Raw genomic sequence first — 10,348 nt, 5'->3', positions numbered from 1 at the left:
TATGAGTTTTTTTCTGCCACCTTCTCTGACCATGAGACTGGAGTGCAAGCCATACCAAGCCATGTCCCTGCAGAGAGTCAGGAAATCCATGAGACAGCCAAAGTTAGGAGGGATGTGGCTTTTCAGCCTCATGAAAGGGTAATGTGCTGTTCATGCTTTGTGTTTAATTCCCCCTTATATTAAATTCCTTATGTTAAGAAGTCTTTGATTTAAGTTTTCCTTAGGCTGAGGCACTGCATTTCCTAGCAGCAAGGACACACAGCTAGTGAATACTAATTCACACTACAACTTAGATAAAATGTTTATTTACCTCCTAAGGTGCCAGTAAATCTGGGCATATGATGTAGCAAAACTGCAGACACCAAAGGGTATGCCCTAGAGAAAGCAGGTGTCCTCTTGGTTGACCAAGAAGCCTAGCATTTATTTTTAATCATTCTCATTTTTGGTCACTTATGTTACATTTTAATTTTTGGTCCCTTATTCTTGTCCCTCAATTTATAAAATGTAAAATACAAATCACTAATCTGATTCCCCAGGAATGTAGTAAATATATATATATTACTTTTTGCTACTAATTAATCCTATGTGTTAAATTAGCAGCTTGGTAGATGTGACCTATACTTAGCTTTTTGTTTTGTGACAACAATGCAGTTCTGAAATTCTTGGCAATTTATCAATATATTTGGCTGACAAAAGGAGAAGATTCAGCAGAAAATATTGATGTGTTGGGTATTTTTTTGTTTGGTTATTTTAAGTTCCTTAAGCTTGTACTTACAGATATGCAGTAGATGTGTAGAATATATCTGCTACTATATAAATAGTAGATGTACTACAGATTAAAATATATTTAATTTCAAATACTGAAATTCAATTGTAATAAAAAGTAAGGGAAAACAAAAAAATAAAAAGAACTTTGACTGAAATTTAGATGACCTTGACCTTTTGTATACATTTTTCTCATTGCATTTGCTGGACAATTTTCTACCTGTGACTGAATGTAAATGACAGTTCTGGGTTACATAAAAACAGAATTCTCAGCTAAATTCTTACTGCAAAATTGGTAATATTACGTGAAACTGAAAAAGCTGACTTTGATTTCTGGACCCCGTGGTGAGTTTGCAAGGCTGGTGCTTAGTGATAAAAGATTTTGTTCTTAAACTGAAGAAACATTAAAAATACAACACAGAGAACCCTAAGATGACATGTTTAGCCACTTCTCAGGAATATAACAATTGAAGCCTAGTTTCTCTGACAATTTAATCTTCATTTTAAGTTCTACAGCCTTCATTTTTTCTATGTTTATTTAAATAAAGCAACCACCATACCTATAGCTTCTTTCATAGTCCTTGTAAGTAGCTCTTTCCATACTTTCACTGGTGATAATTTGATGCTGTAAAGCTATTCTTTTTTCTGATTATGCTTCATTTTACAGAGCAGTTCTAATTATTTTCCCTTTGCCTCACTTTCCTTCAAGCTATCCAAGCTATTTTTCCTATCTGTCATTCTTAGGTAGTGCATTGATCTTGGATGAAACTATCTGAAGCTGTTCTCCATTGAGCTCATATAGTCAGTCACTTCTAGAAAGCAATTCTTTGTATGAATCCTTTTGAAGGATTATTTCTAGCCTCTGTGAGAGCTTATATTTTAATGGATCTCCAGCAAAAGGAAGACAGAATTATTAGCAGACAGTCTGATGTCCCCAGTTTTTCATCAAGCAGAAGCAGGGTATTGTCCTACTGCCGGCAGACTTAATGTTTCCCTAACATCATTTCTTGTGGAGTGTTTTCTCAGGGTGAGGTAGCATGAAATAGATGGGGTTCTCTTAGATGCTTATATTCCTTAAGGAGTACTGTTTCAAAAGGGTCAGTGATGCTGATGTCATGCCTGTGTGCAAGCTTTGCCAGTTTTTCTGTTTTCTTGGACGGTTTGCTTCATCTGGTGGAGGGTCCTTTGCCTTTGTTAGCACTGGGGCAGCAAAGTCACTTTCCTTATTGGCCTGCAGCATCAGACTCCCTCTTGTTTATTCTCTCTGATGCTGCCAGTCTCACATTCTTTTCAGAGCAGTCCAATTCCAGCAAAGGGAATAATGAATGTGTGTTTCTTCTTTTCTCTTTTTTTTTTTTTTTTTTTTTTTTTTTCTCCAGTCTAGGGTGGTATTGAGGGCAAGCTCTGGGAAGTGGGAACCAAAATATTAAATACCCTGAGGGTCAGGAAAATCTTACAGAAAATCTCCAGCTCTCTGCCTGGTCTAATCAGTAGGGCCATTCAGACTGTAAATCTCTATCACTAGGCTTGAATTTGATGTTGAAGCCCAAATCAAGTGAGATGTCAGCCCCTGTGTTTCCTAGTGGCCTGGCCACCCCTTGCATACTAAAGTTAAGTTACCCACATTCTTAGCTGACACATTTTCAAAGCCTACTGCTGTTCATTTTTAAAATGAGAAGGTTAGATTTCTAATATTCCAATATGAGTGACAGTTTATGAAGGCTTTCTCTAAGCCTGACCTCAATATTTTGAGTGATGATGTCTAAAATTTTTCTCTAAGTCTAACCTCTAATATGTGAGGTGCAGTGGCTTAATTCAACACTTGACTTAGATCAAAAGAGAAAATAAATTTTAGTTAATTTCCTGTTCCTCTACTATACAACAGCTCACATGGTTTAGTACAATTTACAAGAGGCTGTATCAGAGACTGTTATACTTGAAAACAGAATTTGTCTTCAGCAGTAGATTTATGTGGAGACTATAAAAGATATTTGATATTTTCTATGATGTTAAAGTCTCATACTCATGTTTTTAATATGGATTACTCATTATTTACAGCCACTATTTCACAGGTGTGGTATCACAGTTTTTGGATGTTGGTACTTCCCAGTTACTCACTGGAAGAGACTGATGGTGAATGATGGTGCATATTCTAGAAAAGGTAATGCTAAAAATTAGTATTCTACTACTGTTCTAAAACAAATGTAAGCAAAAGAGTGAAGTAAAAAAACAACCAAATAAAAATGTGCTGATGCTAGTTTCAGAGAGGCAATTCATATACTGTTCACATCAGCAGAGTAACTGAGTATGTGTACTCTGCCAGGGTTAAAGAGGGTGTTGCTGTTTTGGATGGCACTGTGTGTTTTGCCAGAGGGAGAGGATTTTGTGCATAAGAATTGCCATTAGAGCTCTCAGGGGTTTAAAAAGGAAGAAAAAAAAAAGGAAAAAAAACCTAGTAAAAATAGAGGCTTGTATTTCCAGCAATTTCATGTTGCCACCTACTTGCTCTCCTCATGCTTCTCATCTTGTTGCCTGGCATCGCCTCTGACAACTCCTGCCGAGTGATGAGCCATCCTCTGACACTATTAAGCTCTCAGCAGGTATAGACTTTTTTTTTTAACTTATATCAATTTTTAGTGCTGTACCATTTTTCATTCTACTTACATTTCAATGGTCTCTCCAGGTATGTTCTCTGAAGTGTAGGGAATTCTCAGCTTAGAAGTATTGATATGGGTTTATAGGGCAGTGGCTGATACCAGTAAAAAATGTGAATCCAAAGGACAAATTATTACAGAACCTAAAGTGGGAGAGCCACAGCCAAGGGAAGAACTGTGGGAGGAGAGGAAGATTGCAGAGGCACAATACTGAGATCTTTGTTCTTAATTTTCTGATAAAATGTCTCGGGCTTTTACTCCAAGAAGACTTGAAAAGAGAAATAATCCTCTTTTACCCTTGGTTTTCCTAGAAGCCTTTCTTCCCAAGAGTGTCTACATGAATATGAAAATACCAACTACATCTCTTTGAAAATATGGTCATGTAAAGTGGTAAGGATGTGAATGACTCTGTCATAACTCATGGCTTATTTTTAGCATACTTGTGACTGATTGATTTCATGCAAAAGTAATATAAAATTGTCAGAGGATAATTGTCATTTTCTTTGAATGCTCCTTTCGTAGGACTGAAATGATTCATCAGTTATATGTGTATTTACCTTCTTAAAGTTTGTTTTTATTTTATTTTACAGGTCCAAATAACTATAAAGGAATAAATTTTCATGTCTGTATTTTGCAATAAAACTATCAGCAACTACTATCCTTTCTTTGTGAAAGGAATTGTTCTCTGTATGGAGTCTAGATGGCTAATGCTCAATCACCAACGCAAACAAAATGTTTCAGAGTCATGCAAAACAGAAAAAATAATTCATCTACTCCGACTCCTAGTTCTAATATTTTTAATAAAGATTTTCAGCAAACCAAAAAAAAATATTGTGTGAAATTTCTTTTTGTATCTGCTTCAGTTGAAAAACAGAAACCCTTATTCAGACTAATGTTGTACGTCTGGAAGCTACTTGGAATATAACTGTAAACTACAGGCAGCATTTGAATTAGACAAGTAGACTGATAAAAATGTGCTTTAAATTTTCATGATGAGGAGAGTGGACTCATGATATGGTATCAAAAACACTAACTGAAATTATGGAGGGGATATTTACTAGATTGAAACAAAGATCTCTTCTAAAATAATGTAAAGCAATGAAGTAGAACAGTACTGTTTTAGAGTGGCCATGCTGTTTATCTCTTTCTGACTGACTCTGAGCATTAAACTGAACTTTGCCCTACAAATCCCTTCCATGCTCTGCATCGTGATTCTCTTCCTTTCTTTCTTATCTTTGTGATGCAGGTAGTAAGTCTGAATTCTCTGCTGGTGTAAATGAACAGAGCTGCTTGAGCCCATAGATCTTTTCAATGACTGGATGGAACACAGAAGGAGAACCTTTGTGAAAGATCAATTATTTCTTAATCGTAAGTACTACCACAAGTCTATTAAAGACACTTCCTATGGGAAATGAATTATCCATGTAACAGGAATTGGTGCCAAGGTGCTTTATCAGTTCATGCTTATTCAGCTAGCTGTGTTCCACTTGACTATGCCTCAAGTACTCTAAATAATCCATGCTTATAAGTTTTAATATCTCACTGTATTTCTGAATTGCTATGAATTCTTGTATTTTCATTAATCACTATTCCTTAGCTAAATGATACATACTTGACCTAATTTTTCCTGTCTTTTTCATCTCTTTTTCCATTTCTGTAGTTACTCAGGTCTTTCCATAGTCTTTATGGAATTGAGATCCAGACATTACAATTTTCTGATTATGAGGTAATAACATGCAATACTTCAAATGTGATCACAATAGAGATTTTTAATAAGGGCTGTGTCTATGCTGCATTAGAATAATCTTCACACACGAATAAAATTCAGAAAATATCTTTGCTTTCCTTTGGTAAAAATACTGATAATATTTTTTACATCTCTTTGATTGTAAAAGTAATCTTAAAAAGGATCTATCACTGAAAGGACATTCTTTAAGGAAAGAAACAGCAGTGTAATCACAGCCAGAAATGCCTCTGTGAACCGGCATGGACTGTGCTGTCACTACTAAACAAATGAGGAGTTGAAGGAACAGAGTTAGTGGCATACTTTTTAAATTATATTTTTCAGTAAAATTTCAAGTGGTGTGTTTTATTTGACATTTGCACTGGTAATGGCATGGTTCCTGAGAGCATGGCTACTTGTATAAGGTAATGTTTTTGCTTTCTTCTTAGATATATTCAGAAGAAATTTTTTTTTGTCAGTATATTTATATGCAACATCAGCAATATCTTTCCTATGTTGCAACATACTCTAACTACTTCTACTTTATTCATTTCATTGCTTTTTGGCAAAACCAATAAAAGCCCATACTAGAAGTCTCCAGAGCTGTGACCTTTGTCCCACACTTCCATGTTCTCCCTTCTCTGCTTCCTCTCACACCGCAGGCAATAAATAGTTTAAACAGGGAGAAGCTTTAAAGGTCGGTGTTCTGCAAGTGCCCTAGGCAGGGCTGGAAAGTCCCTGACACTGTTGGGATATGACCTTGTCATAAATTCTCAGGTACCACTCTCTGCCTTAGCACAATCTATTTGAGTTATGTCAGAAAATCTGAGATAACTGATTCATGATTAAGGTTGACTTCACAAAGTCAGAGGCTTTTCTAGTTATTGATTTCATTCTATTTCCACACTATTAAACTGTAGTTTTGCTGCTGGCTGACAGCCCTAGTACTGAGCAGTAAATCAGGAAATTAATGTTAGTTTAATGGAAATATTAGCACTTCAATGGTGTATGGAACATTCTGACTTGTGATGTGAACTCCGAGTACAAAAAAGAAGTGTAATATGAAGTAATGATCAGTCTACATTTGTAAGTGAAGCTACAGGAAGACAATAGAGGTTAAGTGTACTGCTCTCTTCTAATAGTCCTGCTAAGTTTCCTGAAGGTATAACGAATGTAGCTACAACATGGAGCAAACTAAATTTTATTCCAAATGGTAAGCACAGCAGCAATGTAACAGTAAGTTACAAGGACCTGTTCTTTGTATCTGCAAAGCAAAGGCATTCTGAGTATCTAGCTACTAATCTGTGAAACAAAATTTTGGAGCATTATATCACAGCCTATGGTTCAAATAATTTTGACACTTCTTTTCTGATGTATCTTTTCTTTCTTTCTCTTTTCTTAGCAGAAAATCCACAGATAACTAACTTCTGTTGTGGGTTTTTTTGCCAGTATAACAAACAAAAATTATACTTAGCCTATTTACCAAAAAATCATTCTTAAGAAGCATTCAAGGTTCTTTTCAGGAGTATTTATAAAACTAAATCCAGTCCAAAGATGTTTGAGTCACACCATATACTTAACAGCTCCATCTTATTATCTGTCTCTGGCTTACTGTCTGGGCAAAGTGCCCATAGCAGACCCAGCAGTCAATAATGATTCAAGCTCTTTAGTTTTTGTCACCTGGATTAACTCCCCTGTCAACATCTGCTCTGAGTTAATTCTGAATGTGAGCCTACTCTCTCCCCAGTTTTCTGGGTTTGTTTGTTTCACTGTCTTGAACATTACTGCATTAAATGTGTGGCAAAGAAACTTTCACTGACTTGTCTTTGTAACCAAGATAACAATAGTCCTTTCTTAGACTTCTAGTTTCATTGGCTGTCTTGGTTACTCAACAGAAGATCAAATCTAAAGCTCTCTTACACAAGGGAAAAAGAAAAAATATAATGATTGCAATACTTCTGCTAGTGTTTTCATTTATCAGTCTGAAATTGTGAGTTCTTTCCATGTCTAAATCTAGAAGATAGACAGCAGTCCTTGTGTCATTAGTCAGTATTTTATACCTTTGATAGGATTACGCTCTGAGATAGCCTTTTCCCACCCATCATTATCTGCATTCTTTCCTTTAGGATGCAGAACTTTATTTTTGACCATAGTAGAGTAAATGCTTTCTAACAGTGTGTATTTTGTCCTGAAAAGAAGACTTAACACAGACTTGCCACTTAACAACAATCATCTGCTAATTTCACTGACAGTTTTCAGTCTGTGTAAATGATAAAAAGGTTAAACTTTGAAGGCAGACTAAGAACTGCAGATTGTGTGACATCACTTACTGAAAGTGTATTTTAACAAGTCATATCTATATAAAGCCTGATGCATAACGCATAATCCTGCATAATAATATGTATTTTGAAGAATTTATTAATCTACCATCAGATCACTAACACAAATAATTTCCTTAAACTCTTACTTTTAAATATTTTAAATAATACATCATTTAATTACTTCTACCAAAAAAATTAAGCCTCAGTAAAAAGAAATATTGAAGAGAGAGAAAACCAAGTTTTGTATATCAGTTCTGCCATAATTTTGGGATCACTGGCAGAACTGTAATGGCCTAACTGACTTAATTTATGAGTTTTTAATGATGTAACCTACCCTATTCATGGTTTTTAGATATTGGCACCATACTGGTTTTCTCTCAGGCAATTGTAATTTCATCAGTTCCAGACACTTAGTGGAAATTGACCTTTATCTTCCAAAGCTTCCAGCAGCTAGCTCTTTTAAAATTGTCTAAAGCATATTATCTAGATTTGATAGCATTACAATTTTAGCATTAATAAATGCCCCTTATTGGCCTCTTAATAGTGATAAAGTGGAAAAATCCTCATCACGTGACATGACGTTCACTTGACTTTTTCCCCTCAAGAAGTTAATAGAAAATTCATATTTTATATATGTGAATATAAAAATATAGTATATATTTAAAGTTATATGTTCATCCTGAAATTTTTAGCAATATCTTTGTTTGTGCTTAATACTTTTTTGTGCTCGCTCCCTACATTTTCAGTCCCCTTATTAATTTTCTGAAATTATTTCTAGCAGTGACTTAAAATGATCAATTTCTTGCTCTCAATTTGCTATATGCATGTATGCATGTATAACTGTGTGTGTATAGCATGCGTGTGTATTCATGCCCTTTTATATATTACATGTATATGTATTTTTATATATGTACACTTAATGTGCACTTAATGTTATCACAAATGTAATATTAGCCTACCTAATCAGTTCCTCAAAATGTTCATTGTGGCAACTAAGACATGTTCAAAGACAGACAGTCCCTCAGTGTCTTTTTTATTATGAGTATCTTATGAGATTTATCCGATCTTTTTATATCAGTGCTTCATTTCTCAAGATGCCCCTCAAGATAAAGATTTTTCTGGTTCTAAATGTGCTGTTTTAACTTAAAACATTGTTTTGTATCTGAATGCTTTCAAATCTCTGTTCTTAACACAAGAATGGAGGTTCACTAAATTGAAATTTTATAGAGCCTTATGAATGATTAAATAGTCTGGTCTTACTGTTCTATTACATAATTTTGTAGCTTGTGGGGTACACCTTGTACTTTTTCTTAGGCTTCTAATCCATAAGCAATCAAGGTCATTTTTCAGTTGTCAGTGACTCAGAACATGATCATGTATTTTTTCATATATATTATAGTTTTTCCTTGTTGACTTATCTTCCTAGTAGTTTATAATATTTTTTTCATTAATATTTGAGCTACGCTAATCTTTCTGCACAACTTGAGTAATACTGCTAGGACATTTATTCTCACAAACATAAGGACTGTGATGTATAAGCAATTTATTTTTTTCTTTTCTTCCTCCTTTGCTCCTGTATATTAATTTCTTTAGTTCTAAATATGTGGACATTTGTTCTTCCTTTCTTTCATTTTCCTGTGTTTTTTTTGATGAATTCCTCATTATAAAAGAAAAAAAATTACATTTAGCAGAAACAGAGGTTGGAGCTTCTACAGGATAAGATATGACTGATCTAGAAGTCTTTTGTGAATTTTGTGGTTATGATCTAGAAATGATGTGAGAGTACACACACCACACGAAGAGATGAAATATCCCTTATAAGGCAAGGATGGCTCTTCCTGCATGTGTATGGGCTTGCAAATAAGGTGATGCTAGAACAAGGATTGCCAACTTCTTCTGCATCCTCCTCAGAAAATCCTGTGTTGCAGCTCACATCAGAAATTTATCTTACTGAGTGTCACTGTGTGAGCAACAGGGATGAATGAGCTCTCACTAATGTTGGATTGAGCTGGCTGAAGAATAAAGGGGCTTCAGTGCACCAAAATATTCTGTCTGGGCTTGGCTGAGATGTGCAGGTGTAAGCTGGCTGCTGGAGATTCAGCTGGCAGCCCCAGGGACACATGCAGGCAGCCTGTCAAGTGTGAAAGGACAGGGACCTCGCTTCACTGAGGCACTTATTTTGCTTTGCACACAGAATCAAAGCTGCAAAATACCAGATGAATGAAGAGTGCAAACTCTGCAATGCTTTATCCTGGCCAGCCAAGCATTCAGGAGGAGCATAGGATATCTGCATGGCTGAGTGAGTGTTTTCCACTGACTTTGTCACAGCTTACTTCAGAAAACTATTCTCAATAAAACTAAGTGGAAAGTTGCTTGTATCCTACTGGTCACTTCCTTGGATACCAATTTTTTTTTTTTTTTTTTTTTTTTTTTTTTTTTTTGTCATGGCTGCTTCCAGATTAAATAAATGACATATGAAGAATTTCTGACTTTCTATTTTGATAATAAAGTAAGTCTACAATAATTACATGAGAATTAATGTATAGCTACATAGTATATCATAGCTATTGCATCTATAACCTTGAACACCATAAAAAGTACAGGAGCTTGAGTGGGAACAGTCCTCCCCTTGTATCCTCTTGTTACTTAAGGCAGTGAAAAGGAATCCAAGCTTTACTTGATTCTTCTCTTTTCTGCTTTAGAGAATAATTTGAATGACTGCATGTGTTCTTTTATCAGAATCATATGCCCGAAGTTATGTGCTCTAATTGAACACATGTATAAAGTGTTTTGCACCATGACTGCTGCTACCACAGTGGTCTAGGGGTTAAAACTTGACTCATAACACAAAGTTCAAAGGTCTCATCCAGCCAAAATTCCTATGA

The 10,348-nt window shown here is 35.2% G+C and overlaps 1 long non-coding RNA gene across 1 annotated transcript; it reads left to right on the top strand.

Annotated features, from left to right (window-relative positions):
- The first annotated feature begins 3,255 nt into the window (after nucleotides 1–3,255).
- LOC143693459 (uncharacterized) lies at nucleotides 3,256–9,877 on the top strand. The gene is made up of 4 exons (XR_013181154.1): nucleotides 3,256–3,365; nucleotides 3,731–3,809; nucleotides 4,666–4,787; nucleotides 9,658–9,877. It is a non-coding gene; the product is annotated as an uncharacterized LOC143693459 (long non-coding RNA).
- Nucleotides 9,878–10,348: the final 471 nt, after the last annotated feature.

The sequence above is a fragment of the Agelaius phoeniceus genome, chromosome 2 (assembly GCF_051311805.1).
Source record: "Agelaius phoeniceus isolate bAgePho1 chromosome 2, bAgePho1.hap1, whole genome shotgun sequence".
In the NCBI taxonomy this organism is placed as follows: domain Eukaryota; kingdom Metazoa; phylum Chordata; class Aves; order Passeriformes; family Icteridae; genus Agelaius; species Agelaius phoeniceus.
The sequence above is the reverse complement of the archived record's forward strand: the minus strand, read 5'-3'. Positions and strand labels throughout refer to the sequence as shown.